This window comes from Rattus norvegicus, chromosome 6 (genome assembly GCF_036323735.1).
Source record: "Rattus norvegicus strain BN/NHsdMcwi chromosome 6, GRCr8, whole genome shotgun sequence".
Classification (NCBI taxonomy): Eukaryota; Metazoa; Chordata; class Mammalia; order Rodentia; family Muridae; genus Rattus; species Rattus norvegicus.
This window is the reverse complement of record NC_086024.1, coordinates 85195213-85212720: the sequence shown is the minus strand read 5'-3', so window position 1 is coordinate 85212720 and position 17508 is coordinate 85195213. Positions and strand designations below refer to the sequence as shown.

General features: G+C 39.9%; 1 protein-coding gene across 5 annotated transcripts in view; it reads right to left on the bottom strand.

Annotated features, from left to right (window-relative positions):
• The window catches only part of Lrfn5 (leucine rich repeat and fibronectin type III domain containing 5), a 356408-nt gene extending 345152 nt beyond the window's left edge, over positions 1 to 11256 (bottom strand). For 2 of the 5 annotated variants that reach the window (XR_593049.4, XR_001838166.3), the window contains exon 1: positions 9404 to 11256. The gene's annotated coding sequence lies outside the window, so the exon portion shown is untranslated. The remainder of the gene's footprint in view (positions 1 to 9403) is intronic. The other 3 variants (XM_039112241.2, XM_039112240.2, NM_001108024.1) reach the window with 2 other exon arrangements.
• Between the last annotated feature and the right edge of the window lie 6252 nt (positions 11257 to 17508).

The following is a 17508-nucleotide window of genomic DNA, read 5'->3' as shown; positions in this document are numbered from 1 at the left end:
TCTCTAGCACTTCTGCTACACTCCGGTTCAGGTCAATACTGATTCAAGAGGAAAGTAAGCAAATGCTCACTAAGATTACAAAGAATTGATGGCTATTTTCATTTCTCCAAGTGAAAAGACACAGATCCCAAAGAAGAACACATAATAGGACTTACTCTAGAGATAATCTTTCTTGAAATTTTCTAGAATTTATGAATAGGCTTTGACAAATTATCATCAGGCACAATGATTCAAGCTAAGTAAACAACTTTATTACTGGACTCTTCTCTAGTTTTGAACCAAAGAGAAAAAAGTTATAGGAATTCAACAATCTCTTAAGATGGCCTTGATAGCCTGCATCAGTCTCAGAGCAAAGGGCACAAGAGGCTCAGGATATGTCTACCCAGAAGCCAGTATTTTAGTGACAGATGTGTATTCTCTAAGTTCCATGTCATGCTAGCAAAGCTAAATTCTCTGATTTATCTATTCTAGGAGTAAGTTAACAGGAAATAATATCTACTGGTGGCATGTGACACATCTGTGACTCTACAATAGCTTGCAAGACCATTTTGGAGATGGGGATTTGCAATTAAATTGGTTTGAAAATATGTTTTAGCATATTTCCATATCTTAAATTCAAGATAAAAATTCCAAAAACTAGAGAATTCTAAATCTTTAATGGATAATCATAAAGTCTTTGATAGGTATACAAATATAAAACTTTGCAGGTTATAAACTGATGTAAGAAGCAAAAGAAATAAAGGTTTTTATGTATACTCAAGATATGGCCTCATCCAAGAATGAGATTCGGAGAACATACATGGAATGACCCTTACCAAGAAGCTATGATAAGAGGCAAGGGGAAATCGTCAGACATAGAAATCATAGCACCTTCCTTAGAATAAGAAGTACTCATCTTTGAATTCTAACCCTCTCATCTATTAGTTATATACTGTGATCACTTAAAATCAAATGCTCTGAGTTTCAGTTTGAGTGTCTTAAAAATTGAGATGCTCATGATGAAGCTGTAGGTCATCAGCTTCATGGAAGAGGACGACAAGACCATGTGATGATGCTGACTGTTCTCAACTACATAATATCTAAGATATCAATGACTCCCTTATAAGATATATGACCTCAACGAGTATGTGTTGCCTCAGAGGAAGTCTTAAGACTTTTACTCAGCCTGGGGCTCTCATATCCAACAATTGTGCTATTTTATTAGGAAATTGTTATTTGTAAGTTAAAACATGAAACAGATGGACAGAAAATACACATATATAGGTGCAAAACTAATTAAATTAAAATCATGTAGTTCAGACAGAAGGAAAAGAAGAAGAGTTAGTGTCACTTGCTTGGAGCATGCAATGGACTGCCCCTAAGGACCCTTTGCAGTCACAGGCATATGCAGTGGTGAGAAGGAGGCATTGCGAATAGATTAGCTATATGTACATTTGATGTGTCAATTTTGACAACTGCTTGCATACATATTATAAACAAAATCTTTTTTAGAATAAAAGAGTAGCATACAAAATTATAGTCCATAGTCAATATCTCTTCAGGGATATTAGGAAAAGGGAAATTCACTATCACTTCCTGTTCCAATTTCTCTCACCTTGTTAGAAAAGAGTTCATAGCATAAGGAAGCATAAGAGGCTGCTTGGAGCCCAGTTGGTGATTTTCTTTTTAAAAAGACTATGCAAACAATTAATATTATAGAAATAAACCATCTAGGTCTGTAAGTAAATTGAAAGGCAGTTATGGGATTATCAACAGTATTATTTGTGGGGTTTTTTGTTTGTTTGTTTTTTGATTTTTCTGAAAGACAGCTTGCTGCTTCTATACACTGAATCTTTCTCAGAATAGCATCTACACCATTTTGACTTGTATCTTAAGGGGACCGTGGTTGAGAGTTTCTATGCATGTACCAGGTGACAAATAAATAATCATCAAAGAGTATAAATAACATGATTATAATCATAGTTGTTTATACCGCAAAATCCCTGATACATCCAGCTAAACCATTTAAGAGTGAGTAATATTCATTTCCTTTCTTACCTGTTTCAGTGTTTTGTATGGTGCTCATAAAGAACACAATATCTATGGCATATGGTAAGAAATATTTAAGTAACCTGATCACTTTGAGTAAAGAATGTAATAGGAATATTGTAAAAGCAATATCAGACACTTTATTAGACTCTAAACTTTGAAGCAGAAATAAATTTCATCTCATCATTGCCTTAAAGGTATGTATTAGGGACTCTAAGGCTCTATTCAAGTTCAGGTGGAGAGAAGGCACATGAGTGAAAACTTGGATTTTCTTTACTCTGTGTCCCAAAAGTAGAAATGATGACTACACTAAAATCTGTTTTGGTTGTTGGCATTGATTCTATGCTTCAATGACATGTGGAGCAAACAAACCAGAATCTGTCAAAAAAGTCTGTTCAAACTAATGATGCTGAACGTTACTGAGCACAAAATGTAAAAATGTTAAAAGCAATAAAATAACATGTCTCTAACTCGTGTGTGTATAAGCAAAAAAAAATTATGGAGTGATGATCTGAAGCAATTCACTTCTAATGCTCCATGTCCCAGTATCAGGAACAATGCTGTCCACAGGATATGATACCTTCCCCTATGCTAAAAATAAGAAAGCACAGGATGCTGAAAGCATGACATGATGACATACTTAATAGAAATATAGAATAATCATGCTCAATAAAGTGAGTTTGAAGTTACTAAAGATTGGTCAAAGTGAAACTTGGCAGAGAAGCTAGAAAGAGAATATAAGGTTGAGAACATGTCAAGAAAACTTAGAAGTTTCTTAATTCCATGTCCATCAGGAGTCAAAACATATTTCAAGGGTAGGTCATGTGTTGACAGGGGGGTAGTTCATACCTCCTAAGATTTCCTAAACCAGAGCAAATCCCCTATTTCGCAGTTTCTTCTTGGCCTCTGAGTACACTGACCTTGCTTCCTCTGGTCACTGTAACCTCAGTTTTTTGTTCCAATTATAGGACTTAAAGCCTACCGATCCTTAGGCTCATGACAGCTAAGGTAGAGAATATCACAATCACAGGGAAGACACCCAAGTTCCCCATATCATCCTGATCACCCTGAAGCTGTGAGATAGTTCTAGCCTACAATCATAAAAACCCATTTTATAAGTGAGGAAAGTAAGGGGGAAAGGCTCTTAGTTTCAGTTGCACAAAGTTAAACATAAATTACAAAAATTCAAATATAATTTGATAACCATGGCATAAAACCAATCCCTCCAAAACACAGCTATGATTTTCCAATCTTTCTTTTCATATCTACTACAAAATATACATTAAAACAGGACCAAAATATGAGTTAATAAATGTATCTCAAACTTAATGTGATTATTTCTTTCCTGTTATTAGAAAATATGTTCAAAATGTCACGGTGAACTTCATGTCTCCCATAATTCCTATAAATAGCATGACAATTTCAATTTTAAATTAGATATATTTTATTGAGTGGGACATAGTAAATTAAAAGATCTGTGACTCTTAATTTTATCATGTCTTCATGCATATGACTATGTCATCACCTATAACAAAGCATGAGTGTTGATGTATAAACTATAAGCAATGAATGTTGTATATGCATACTTGCAGACAAAACACATATAAAATATAAGTAAATCAAATATAAAATCTAAAGTTTGCTGTATTGTGTGAAAACAAAACATTCAATATTTTAAACAAAATTATTTCAGAAGTAATATGACTTATTTTTATGATACAGAAATATTTTCACTTTCATTTCATAAAAATTTTACTATTATTTTTATGTTTACTAGTAATATAAATCAATGATTTGATATTTGCCAATGCCCAGAAATCTTGGGCTAATAAAATTCGGGGGTATAGTATGATTTCTCCCCTTTTACATGGTATGATTAAAGCTCCCAGTTCTTTTAATATTGCTTCAATGAATACATTTTCTTTGTTTTTTCAAATAGAACAGATGTATTATATTGTTAAAACTTGTTTTTAATAAAAATAATTTTAAAAAATCAAGTGAGAAAATTACTTCACTCCAAACAACAGAAGAAGGGAAGAGTTCATCTTCATGTAGTAAATATGCTTCCAGTAATAAATCACTTTAATGTGAATAGCCTATAATTTTGGAAGTGATGTTACTGAGGTCCAGGAAAACCTATTTCAAAACAGCAAATGAGGCTGGGGGTGAGCTCAGCAGGAGACTCTGTGCTTAGCAAGAGGAAAGCCCTTCTTTGATTTGGAGAAGTCAGAAGAGAATGCCCTCTAGAGAATAAATATAATGTTCTTTCCTGGGCTGTTAGCACTTCTTAAATGGAGCTGAAAAGAGCAAGGCAAGTGGGTTAAGATAAGCAGTGTTGTTTGGCTTCTGTCCCTGTTCAAATTAAACATACTACTTTTGATTGAGAATGTCTTAAAGTCTTATTTTTTTTCAAACTTTTCCTAAGAATTAAGAAAGTTTTCCCAACATTTGCTCAAAGCACTCTTAACTTTAATCATTTCTTACTATATCCTTTCTAGGGCCTTTTCTGTAGTAAAATGTAAAAATAGATTCAATTTTCTTTCCAAATCCTGCAATCATGATTCATAGGAACTGTAACACTAATTCTAAGAAACTAAGGAACTCCATTGAAAGTGTTTGCAATACATTATATAACTTACTTACTTACTTATTTATACCAAGAACATTGAAAAAGAGTTTAAGACACAATATGTGATGTATTTCTACTTTCTAGAAAGGAAGAAATTGGTCATTTGGCATTTTCCTATGTAACCTTGGCAATTATTGTGTATCAAGGTAGTTTCCCACCTAACCTTGTAGGTTAAGAATTTTAAACTGTCAAAGTCAATTTCAGATAAATATTATACATACTTTATATTGCTTAAATACTAAAGCCTGTTCATGCACTATACTTGGCCTCAGTGCGCTGATAGTACATTTATTATAATCATGTAATTACATTGTAATTTTCTATCACTTGTTACCTATCATTCGTAATTACTGTTAAATTGCCATATAGCTTGGGGAAAAGCCTTTCATCAGAGCAGTGTCTGCCAGGATATCATGAATTAAAAAAAATATAATTGCTTTAAATTTAGCACTAACTATTTCTGAATAAGATTCTATTTCCTCTTTATTTATTGAGTATTTCATAATACTGCATAATTTAGGGTGATGGAGTATAGTTAAAGGAATGGTTTAACCGTAGGTAAAACACTTTCTATACTTATAAATATAATACCTTATTAACAGCCCCATGCATACACCACGGGATCTATAAGGTATACTTCCTTAGGTTCTAAGATTGAAGGAAGGCAAACAAATGAGGTTATGATCTATAGAAACTGAGTCACTGGATCCATTCTCAAAAGTTAACTGTGTACATGGATCACGGAAATGATTTAGCAAAATATATTGGTGGTATATCTTAGAGAACACACTCACATGGGTTAGACCTGCATCTTACTCTTTACTCTTCCATGAACCATAAAGTTTAGAACTGTTTATGGTACAATAAAGAAAGCAGAAGAAAAGAAAAACCTGAAAAAATACCAGGATGTTTAATCTCTGAATAAACCAAATCATTAAAACAAGAAAAACAGGTTTGCCAGTTTATTCTTTAGAAAATTTCAAGTGAGTTTTCTGCTTCCTCTTACTTCAGTATTAAAAAAAAAAATGCTTTCAATGCATTTGAATAAAGAAAGGGGTGGTTGCTGCACAATAGTATCACTGAAAGAAATGAACACTGTTAGATAGCTCCAAGTATCTCATCCTTACCATATAACAGCACAGCAAGAGAGTCAGCAGAAAGCTTGGTCCTAATTTCACTAGCTAGAAAACTCAGCAAAACTACTAAGCCAAAAGTGCTTCAAGCAGCAGTGCACTGGCTTAACAGGACAAAGGGAAATGATGTCCCTTCAGGAAAGATGGGGGTGGGTGTAACATGAGACTGTGCTTAAATACCAGTGACACGAGAAGATAACATTTCAACACCAAGAATCTACTGAATGGCACGAGAGAAAGAAAAAAGGAAGGAATAAGAAGGGTGGGGCATTCTCTTTCAGATACCTTCTTCTCTTCTATTTCTCTAGAGGTAGAGGAAAGGAATTACTTTTGACTGATATCAATGTGAGGCATAAATAGATGAACTTTTTCCCTAAACAAACCCATACAGGAGTGTCACATCAAAACTAAAATGTGTAAGAATGCTTCTGCATGCATTACATTTTCCAAAGAGGTTTGCAAATCACAGAGTACAGGTTTTGTTCAAGGTCATTCTTTTTTAAAAGAGAAAGGGGAAATTGCTGAAAGGAATTCATCTAGAAGATGAAATTCAGTGCCAACTCCTTTCAAGCTGACTCTCTGCTTCTTCAGGTATCTGTGTGCTCCATATTCCCATTTCTTTTCTATTAGGAATGACTTAAAAATGATTGGTAAAGTAGGAGTTCCTGGCTGGGAAACTTGCTGTCAGTATCTTAACCCACCAATGATCCAGAACAGCTCTGCCTAGGGATAATGTCTAACAAGGGGGAATAGAAAAACCTTAGCTAACATTAACCTTCCTTCTTTCCTCCCTTCCAGGCTTCTTTTCTCCCTTCCTTCCTTCCTTCCTTCCTTCCTTCCTTCCTTCCTTCCTCCCATCCTTTCTTCCCTCTTACCTACCTTTCTTCTTTCCTTCCTTTCTTTATTCTTTCACCCTGTTAGGAGCTCTATTTCCTCATAACATTTAACCTAACTGAAGTCCTGCAAGGGAATGACCTTTGTAAACCACAATATTTGTCTGAGCTCCTGAGCATGTAAAACCTGGTTTACAGATGTGTCTGCCTTCCCTGAGGAATGTGTGGATAAAGATAAGAACTGACTTGCAAAAGATGAAACTTAAAGTGAGAAAAGGCCGAAGAGACATGGAACACAGGTGGGAAAATATGTATTTTTTTAAGTACCAACATCCTTCACCAAAAATTTTATTTCTGGTTATCCTCATATATGTGGTTTGCTTGCAAATTATTGTGCTGCTGATATTCCACACAAACTTAGGACAAAAAAAAAAAAAAAAGGCCTCACTCTGATGTTTATCATTTAAGGCAACCTTTTATGTAGGATTTTTTTTTGAATGATAGAAGATTTCAAATAAATTCATTAAAAAAGAAAGATATTTGAGGTTAAATTCTCTTTAATTCCTACAAATCCTCTTCTATTTAGTGATTTTTTTTTCTCTACACATTTTTGAATCTGGGCAATGATACTTTTTTTCTTCCTCATTAGACCTCAGGCAGTAGAGTGTGGATTGTCTTACTGTCTGAGTTGACTTAGCCTCTATATCCTTGAAGTTATACATCAAAGCTGTATGAAGAGTGGCTCTCCTAGACTTCAAGTTGGAAGCGCAAGATTAGTTGATTGTATTTGCTACAATTGAAGGGGAAACCCAAGGCAAATGACCTCGTGTAATTTGAAAGAGCAGGAGAAGAGAAAGAAGGAATAGGTATGTAGGAAATACACATTTAGCTTGAAGGTTTCAAGCCTGATAAATCATGCAATGTTTGAATGTCAATTTTTGTAGCCGGCTTTCATTACAGGGTCTTGAATATTCATATGTAGTGAGGAGTGAAGGGGGAGGCTCTAGTCATAATAGATGCTCAAACTCCACTGCCCTACTCATCTCTAATCTCCCTTCCTTCAGACCTGGGCAGCCACCCCAGGCACAATGAGCCCCACTGTCTGCGGGGATGCTTGCTGAGCTCTCCAGCCCCGCCCTATGTAGTGTCAAAGCAGACCTGCCAGCTGCAGTGGTAAAGCCCAGCCCCCAAAGCCCGCTGCATACACGGCCTTGTAGCACCACCACCCTGCAAGGGCTGCAGCAGCAGCAATTCTAGACTCCAAAGCCGGAGTTGGGATGTCAGCGCAGAGACAACTAGAGCAGCTACACGTTAGCTTGTAATCTGCAAATGCCATCATATGAATATCTACAGAAATGAAGGGGATGGAAGACAGCTAGGTAGTCTCCCTGCACTTCCTAGGTAGCTTTAACAAACAGAAGACACCACCCCACACTCAGCCCCACCTTCATAGTTCCGTCCCTGTCTCTGCCTCCTTGAGCAATGAACCACGGACCCACCAAGCCTCTGTGGAGTGCTGCCAGTTCTGAAGGCGGGAGAAAAAAAAAAAACCAGCACTCCTCAGCTGAAAAATTCAGACCTTCTTCACTATGGAATTGAGCACTGAGTAGACTACTTTGGAAGTAGCTTCATGTTGTTAATTCAAGGGCCCTCGCGAAGGAAGTGAAATTTTCTGTAGGGAACAGGCAACGGTGGTGGTAGAAGATGGAGAGAACAAGATGCATCCAGAAGGGGTTTGGAAGTTAACTAAATTTGTTCTGCCTCCTCAAGTGAAGGCAATCTCCATGTTCACATATCAGATCCGGTATGTTAATTAGGCAGTCGCAAATCCAACCTGTTTTTAAATCAGAGCAGTAGATGGAATGTTCAAAATACCTATTGTACACAAACAACATACACTGGGACACAAGCCTGTGTCCGCCTCGGAGATAAAGCAGGTGGGGCCAGGGCTGATGTTGTCACTGGGCTGGGGCTGGATCTGGGGCTGGGTGGTGGCTATTGGTTTTTGGCCTCCTTCTCCTAGACATATAAAAAACGACCTCTTTCATGGATCTATTCTGCTACATCAAATCAAAGCCTGGCAGTTAAACACCTAGTCACAACACACACACACACACACACACACACACACACACACACACACAGAGGACAATGAATTCCTTTTCATGCTAAGCAAGTCCCAAGAAAACTCCATTTCACATCAAAGTCTCCAGATGCTTAATTCACAACTACTAAAAAGATCTGGGAAGATTGTGCACAACAAGGGGAGGAAAACAACCAGGTACGGGAGGTAAAAGGGTTCCAGGGAGGGAAAAAAAAGATCTTTGATATATGTGGGGGGAGGGGAAACAAACCGCGATCTCACTTCAGTTTCTGGAGGGTTGACTACCAAATGGTCCGCAGCAACCATAGCCTGAAGGAAACGTGAACCGTTCATCCCTGGCACCTTCAGACCGGTTCAACAAGCCTGGCCCTTTTCAAAAACTATCCTCAGGCTTGATGTATTCACACACACACACACACACACACACACACACACACACACACACACATATATAGCGAGAAATAGATTTCACTACCACAGTAAGTGCCCACATATAGACTTACATTTTATGTACCAAAAACTGCATACCCCCCTCACTGAGCAAGCGCCCTTGGATACCCAGCCCTTTCTAATGATTTTCAAAACATTAATAAGTAAAGTAGCCTGCAATGCAGATAGGCTGCTAGAAACAAGACCTTAAGGAAAGTGGGTGAGGCAAGTAGTCCTTCATTGTTACCTGGTGCCTCTAGGGGGAAAGACGGTCATAGGAAGACTTTCTGCCGGCAGGTAAGATCCAGGCAAGGTGGCTCCAGGTGGCTTTCACAGTCGTACTGGGGTCTTGCTCATCACTTCGCTGCCCTTTGCCATTGCTCAGCACCCGCATCCTAGGGAGTCAGAGAGGTGGCTCCTGCCCCTGCCGTCGCTGCTCGCAGGTCGCGCTGGGTGGGGAATCAGCGCAAATCGCCCCATGAAACCGGTGGCTCCGCGCCCGGGGAGCGGGCAGAGAAGCAGGGCGGCCGCGCACACACAGAGACACGCTCACACACACTCACACATTCTCAGCCTGGCGCGCGCGCACTCACACTTGCACAAGCACTCCCAGAACCGCACCGGGAGGAAGAAACAGTACTGGTCCCACTCAAGATCCGGTCCGGAAGCCCACCAGCCCACCGGCAAAGAGAGCAGTCGCTTTCTCACATAGCCCCTTGACCACGTTTCCTTCAAGTTCTCCTGCAGTCAAATCCTTGGAATTCAAAAGCTGGTGACATTTCGCTGGGGAGTAAGGGAGTCCTGAAAGGGCTATGGAAGCGTCGGGGATTCGTTAAGCAGTTTGAAAAGCAATCCTCATTACCTTGTTTGTACAGTAAACCAGCTCGGAGTGCTGAAGTTTGGCTTCAAAGGTTGTGGACAGACACATTCATATTCCTCGGACCAAAACAGGAAAGTGAAGATGCAGGAAAATAATACAGCTGCAAGTCCCTCTCTTGACCTTGTGATGTACCTGGAAGCTGGTTAATACAGCCACTTTCCAATCCTCTGGTTTAAGTGATCCATACACCTGGGTTCATAGCCCATCATCTTCCCAGACTCCAGCCAGGAAAACCGGTCTGGGTGTCCTCCAAGCTCTGGGAGAACCTGGGCATGGAGGGGCATCTCTGAGTTAACACGTTTGCTTCTGGGCAGTTGGAAAAAAGACTGTGAAATGCATCGGATAGGCGCGCGCACATACACAGGCGCACAAACACACGCATACACACAGGCAGCCAGCTGGAAAGAGGCTTACAAAACACTAGAGAAACATCAAGATGACTTGAAAAGGTGGAAAACCTCCAGATTCGTGCCGGAAAACTGAAGGGTCAGCCGGGAGATTCCAAAAGTCTTCTCAGGTCTTTCACTATTCATATTTTTATTCCTCCCCCTTTCTATTTCTCCTTTCCAGAATGTTTCATGGATCTGCCCCACCCCCGTCGAGTTGCGCCTTTTTTTCTAAGATAAGCGACCACACAACATGAATTACATGGGTGCGTTGTGTTCACAGCTCCACAAAGTCCAGAATCCTAAGGACCAGCTACTGAGAAGCCATTCATATCTCACATCTTAAAGGGAAGAAGAAAAGCACGCAGGCGAACACACACACTCACACACACACACACACACACACACACACACACACGCACACACACAGCACACCACACACACACACACACACACACACACACACACACACACACACACAAACGGGGTTCTGGTGGCTCTGCACGGGCTCACCGCCTCCCTGCGCCGCTGCACAGAGCGCGGTGGGCTCCCCTCCCGCTGGCTGGCTGATGCCCTGGGACGAGTCCTCAGCTCAGGCTCGAGGCGGGAAGCTGCAATCCGATCTGGCAGCCGCCGCCCCGGCAGGCCTGGGAGAGCCGCTCCCCAGCGCGGTGCGTGCAGTCAACGCCAGCCCAGAGGAGCTGCGCTCCGCGCTGCAGCATGGAGGCAGCGGTGGCGGCGGCGGCGGCGGGCGCGCGGCCGAGAGCCGGTCCCTAGCTGCAGTGACGAGAACGGCCGCACCTCCCAGAACCCTAGAAACAGGAGACACCCCAAGCCCCTGGCCGCTATACTCTCGGCCTTTGAGACTCCGGGCTGGATGTGTTCAGGGAACCGATTTACCGCTGGCGCAAAGAGAAAGAGAGCGCTGTGCCTGCAAATCCCTAAGCAGAGGAGGCGCGGGGGCGTTGCAGGAAGGGGGAGGGGAGGCGGTGGAAAACCCGAAGGGAGAAGGCGAACTTCAGGGGCATCTCTCTGTTGGAAACCAACTGCCCGATCTAGTTGTCCACTGACCGGTGGTTAAGGGAATAATAATTTAAATAAATAAAAAAAGGTGTCATCCGGTCAGACTGCGGCTGCTAATGGCAGTGTGAAAAGTGATTAGCTCTAACCTGGCGGAAAGAATCCCAGCCTGAGAGCTTCTGGCTGAAACTCCCAGACACCCGAGGACGGTTTCCAGTGTTCCCTAGTCGATGGGGGGAGTGATTTGCTTATGAATCAGATGAAATCAGATTACAAAAAAAAAATTTACTTTTGGGAATCAGTGCAGTACCGGGCGTAAAGAAGTAATGAAGCTAATCACATTTTAGTGTACAGAGCTTAACAAGACCGGTAGTCGGCAGAAAGCAGTCCTGGCCACCGAGGTCACCTGCACTGGGGAAGGATGTGGAGCTGTAGAGAGGTGTGGTACAGAGGAAAGCAGAAAAGCTTCTTGTGGAGACATTCCGCAGGGCCTTTCCTGGCTTCACTCTTGGAATTCTGCCACGATTCCTAATTAATCCTCAAACTCAGACCCCAGCAAAGCTTACAGAAACCCCCTGAAGACAGTCATTAAAGAAAAGGCTTCCTTTGGTCTGTGGACTGGTCAGAACCCAGTCCTTTCAGGATAGAGTTGATGAGCACTTGATCTTTGGTTTCTGTGCCTCCCTCTCAGTTCAGACAACAATCTGAACCAAACCAGAGTGGAAGATCTGGGAGTGGAGGGAGGGGGCGGGGCGGGATGCTGGCTGCCAAGGAGTCCTTTCTTGCCTACTTAGTAAAGACTGGCACCATACTGTTGTTCCTCCCAGGACAGGATGCTCTGGAATTTTGCTTCCAGTAGAACCTGAGGCTTTACAGCTGCCTTGTGAATTCACACGGGCATGCACATTTAGGCACACCCACGGGCCCTATCCAAGTGCGCGCACCGGCACCCACGCATAATCAAGACCCACACAGCTGCCTCTTTGAGAGATGAACTCAGTCTGGAGTACTTTAAGTGGTAACTGCTCCAGTTTTCTCTTCTCTGGCTCCCCTCTTTGCTTCCCGACCAGGTTCCATCCAGATTTACCCCTGGGTGGTCATCTCTGGGTTTAGCAATCGGAGCTACTCTCTGGTTACTTGATTTTGGACGAACAGGTCTGGGGCTGCGATTCCCGCCGCACAGTCTCCATCCATTTCAGCCACACTGGCTGGGTCTCCCGGTTCCAGTGTAGTCTCCAGCGTTATACTGCAGAGCTGGAAGCAAGTTCGCCTGAACATCTCTCTTAACAGCCAGGAACTGACCAGTAAGATTCCATACAAATGTGCAAAAGGATTCTGGAGGAAGAATACTTCAGCTGACATCCCGAAGTTCTGGAAAGTCTCCACTAAAATCGTGAGTGTTTCCCCGGTGGGCTTCTAGTCATGGAAATGGATAACCAAGTATTCCAAGAAATCCCAAGGGAGAGCATTCACCTAACAGAGGAGGGCACTTCTGAAGGCACAGGAGAGAAAGTGCTGCTTTCTGGCTTCCCTTTTAACTTTGCAGCTTCCAGGACTTCCGAGCTGGTGGTGAAGTCGTCCTAGCTTGGACTCCAGGAAGATCCAAATGAGCACTTCCAAGTACTTTAGGACGTGGGGGTTACTCCTTTTGCCTTCGGGACTGTCCCACTTGCGGTCCTGCTTAGCTGAAAGTACTAAAAGTCTCCGAAATAAGTATTTGCTGTTCACCAAAGTGAACGAAGTATATATCCAAATACTGAATCAGAATCCAAAAGACCTTTGCCTATCTGGATGCAATAACTTTTTTTCCTCTTTTGTTTACATTTTATACCCGGGCTGAGGTGAGAAAAAGGCTCATCACCAATTGGGCCAATTGAAGATGCTAACAGATGGGAATGAGACAAAATTCAAATTTCACCTTGGGGTGCCTTTTATTAAACTCGTTTAGTGGTGGGAAAGATTTCACGGCCTTTGGGCTGAAATGGGGGAGTGGTGCACAGCATCTACTGTTCTTTCCAAGTATCATACTTCCCAGACCGAAATGCCCTTTAATTTCAGGCTCCTATTCACTGTGCTTCGTGGAAAGTGTGTGCCCCCCTCAGCCCCACTCCTTATCCCCTTCTAAAAAATTGTCTGCTAAGGTGAGAAGCTTTCATTCTGGCTGTGTGTGCTGTTTGTGTACTTTGCAAGCTAATTGGAGATTACAAAAAAAAAAAAAATGGAGGAAAAAGGTTTCCATGATTGTTTTTAGAAAGTTGAAGAACCCATAGTGTTTTTCAAAGTACCAGAGCTTTTATAGCAACACACACACACACACACACACACACACACACACACACACACAGAGAGAGAGAGAGAGAGAGAGAGAGAGAGAGATTGAATGATTGATTTCTGGACACTGGTTATTATGTGAGTTTTTATTTACATATCCAAGAGCTAACTCTGAAGCTGGTACTTTTTTCAACAGTTCATACACTTAGAATAGGATTCTTTTTGCAGCATTTAAAAAGAAAACCCTATTGTCAACAAATAATTTGGATTAAATTTGGCTTATTTTCACAACAGGGAATCTATCTTGATTATCTTAATTAGTCCCAAATTAAACATAAGCCAAGTCATTTTTAAAAATAATTTTCAACTTTCTGTCTCCTCCAGGTGATTTTCCTAAGAACTGATGGCCATAAATGTTAGAATTCTCATTTTCACAGATTTTTTCAAAGGCTAAGTGTTAACTCAGAAAATAAGTGGAAATGTAAATATTTCAGTTAAAATGATACATAAAACATCTTACTGATTTATGCAATTACTATTATTTTGCGTTGACCTGCTCTAATGTAGGGAGAAAGTATAACCTACTCCTTTAAAAATTAATACTATCGCTTCTCAGCCTTTTGGCTAAGATCAAGTGTAAAAAATTAATACTAGTTACAGACTTCATGAATCTATTTCTGTGAATTGAGGCATGCAGTAGGTCATCATATTAGTTCTTTTTTCCCCGTACCTTCTAAGAAGCACATTTCAATTGGAAACATCTCCATGTTTTGAGTCATTATTGAGTTATTATTAGCTTTTGCTTCTTTGATTATTTGTTCTGTGGCCTTAAATCTTTGAGATGATATGAAGAAAGAAGAGATAAAGTTCTGATTTGAAATTTAAAGAATACTTTAAGGCAAAACAAATAAATTCCATGCACTGAAGATCAGATTAATAGCTGTGACCTTCATAGTTCTGTAGTGTTAACTGTGCTTCAGAGCTTATTTCTGACATTTCTGATCATGAAGCTCATGAGTAAAGAATATTAGGGCTGCTAAGTCTTAACCAAAGCAACTTGTATTTTAGCACAGTTGAACATCTGGCTTATCTCAGATATATTCATTAAGAAGTTTTATACATAATTTGAGCTAAAAGTATAAAAAAATACTCATTGTTGTTATACCTCAGTGATAAGCATATCCCTCCCCCTTAGTTGGTTATTTCTTGAGCTTTTACTTGACATGTAACAACACATTTACTTTCTAGAATGTCATAGGAGGTTTCCTATGCTAGGAAGAATGCTGTTTTTATGTTTTCTCTTTTTTTCCCCATTGTCAAAAAAGTTAATGGTGAATCTTAATTTTGGAAATACCAATGCATTAAAAAATAATACTACTGGGCTCTGGATAGGGATTTCTCGAGAGTGTACACAAAAGAGATAATCTCAGCGTTAAATATCTCTGAATGAAACGACAGTCTTTAAGCAGTATTAGGACTACCCTTCTTTCTCATTCTTGTATTTGCTTATAGTCTGGGAAACAACTCCTTAGTTACTATAGTTACGGTGGATCATTCCATTGAAGAATATCCATCATTCTAAGAAAGAAATGATAGTATTTTAATTTATTCCTACTTCAAAGCTACTTCGTCAAACTAGATGGATCTAATTATGATTGTTATGTGACTCTGTACTAAAGTGTGACTGAGCTGCTGCAATTTATACATTTGGGGACTAGAAAGGCAACTTGTTCCCTACAAAGCAAAGAGTCTAATGTACCCAGGCACCCAGGCTACTTCATCTCTGCTTTGCTGGTTGAACTGAGTATTAAGTACAGTGCTTTTAGACTTTTCATATTTTTACAATGTTTTGCAAAGACTATTAAACCCTGGTTTTTATTCATTAAGCATTTCCTTACATGTATGTTCACATATACATATAATCTTATGACAATTTACATTCAGTCTCTAAGCTATGCTCTAAAATCCAGCTAGTTAGGAAATAGCTATTCTAAAAACAAGTCTGAATTATTATGACTTGATGTATCCCTGTAACTGGACACAATGAATCCTAGTAGATGGAAGTAATAAGGCATTTGAAAGGCTTTAGTATACTTCTATCAAAAGCTCTGTGGTGAAATATGAATCAAAGGCTTTTTCTTACAGGTGTAGTTGGTTGTTTATTCCTATACATACATAACAATATTATGCCCTCAATTTCAGGCAGGTGACCACAAGTGGGTCATCACATGTAAGGTGACACTCAGTTGTTTGAGACAGTAGAGTTAGATTTTCTGAAATAGCAGCCCCAAGAGACTTAGACTAAATATGCATGCCAATATATTTGATTAAAATGCATTTACATTAATTTAAATGCTGTCCAGTAAGTTTTATGAATATGAAAACATATAGTTTCTTCCAGAACCCATATGCATATGTAGAGGTACAAATTGAATGTCTCCCCAAATTGCTCTCCACCATTTTCTCAGGCAAGGTTTCTCAATGAACTTTAAAATAACTCTTTGCATTAGGCTGGATAGGCCAGGAAACCATCAGGATTCACCTGTCTTTCTGTTCTCGAACTCTAAGTGCTGGCATTTTGCTTTTGGCTAGGGATACACATTCAGGTTCTCATATGTGTCTAGCAAGCACTTCTAAGCACCGACCCATCTCCCCAACTACCAGAACGATTTTTTGACATCAACTTTTATTATAGCATGTTGTGGAAATTTGCCCCCACCTCCTCAGTAATTTTTTTTCCCTCTAATCATTGGATGTTGGTAGGAAAAACTGATTCACTGTACGTTCTCCATTCATTTTTTTTCTTTCTTCCTTTCTTTTTTTCTGAAATAGTTTGGTTACTATGCTTTAAAGTTCCTTTGGTTCCATTGCTCTGATCTTTTGTGGCTCAAGAATAAAAAGAAAATATTTTTTGATGGGCATCAAATCTTTTCTTTACAATGTTGTTAAATTCTCTGCTAATAGATCAGGAATTGCATGAATTACCTTGCTTTTGACTGATGTTCTTAACTATGCCTCAAAGAGAGGAATTAACCACAGTCCTTTGTTTCTCACAGAGTGCTAAACCAATAGCTAAATTGATTCATTATGGTCTTGATTTTATTTCTCTACTAAGAGTTATGAAATCCAGATGTGACTTTCCTGATCTCTTATGAAATGTCTGCAAGTCCTATACAACTTCCAACTCCTACTTCCAGGTTACTTTTAGGATATTCACTCTTACTTCCCTAAAAGTAATCTTGGGATGTCTAAACAGTGTCTTCCCCAACAATGCAAAGCATAGCACAGGATACCATTTGTCTATGATTCTTGAATACTTAATGGTTTTGTGCTTCAGACACAAAAAGGCACAGGACACAAGCTCAAGATAGACAAAATCTCAGCGTGGGAGAAGTGAGGTGGGCATGAAGTTTCCTCTCTTGTTGAGGAGCGATTCGCATTTGGTTGCTTATGGAAGAAGGGTAGTCCATTTTTAACACCTGTTATCTTGACCACCGTCCAGAACAGGTGCCATGCCCAAAAAGGTAGTCAAACTGGGTTTTGCTGGTATCAGTGGGGATTGGATACATAGGAAGATGGAGAGCATTTAGACAAAGCTAGAGGACAGAGATATACATGATTAAAATATGTCGTATTTAATTATCAAAGATAAAAGTTTTACTTAATTTTAAAATTATAATTTTGTTCCTCTTGAAACAAATTCTGTCTTATTTAGTTATTTTTGGTTTTGGTTGGTCTTTTAATGTATAGATAGACTCATACTTACCTTTTTACTGTGTATATTTTGACTTTCAG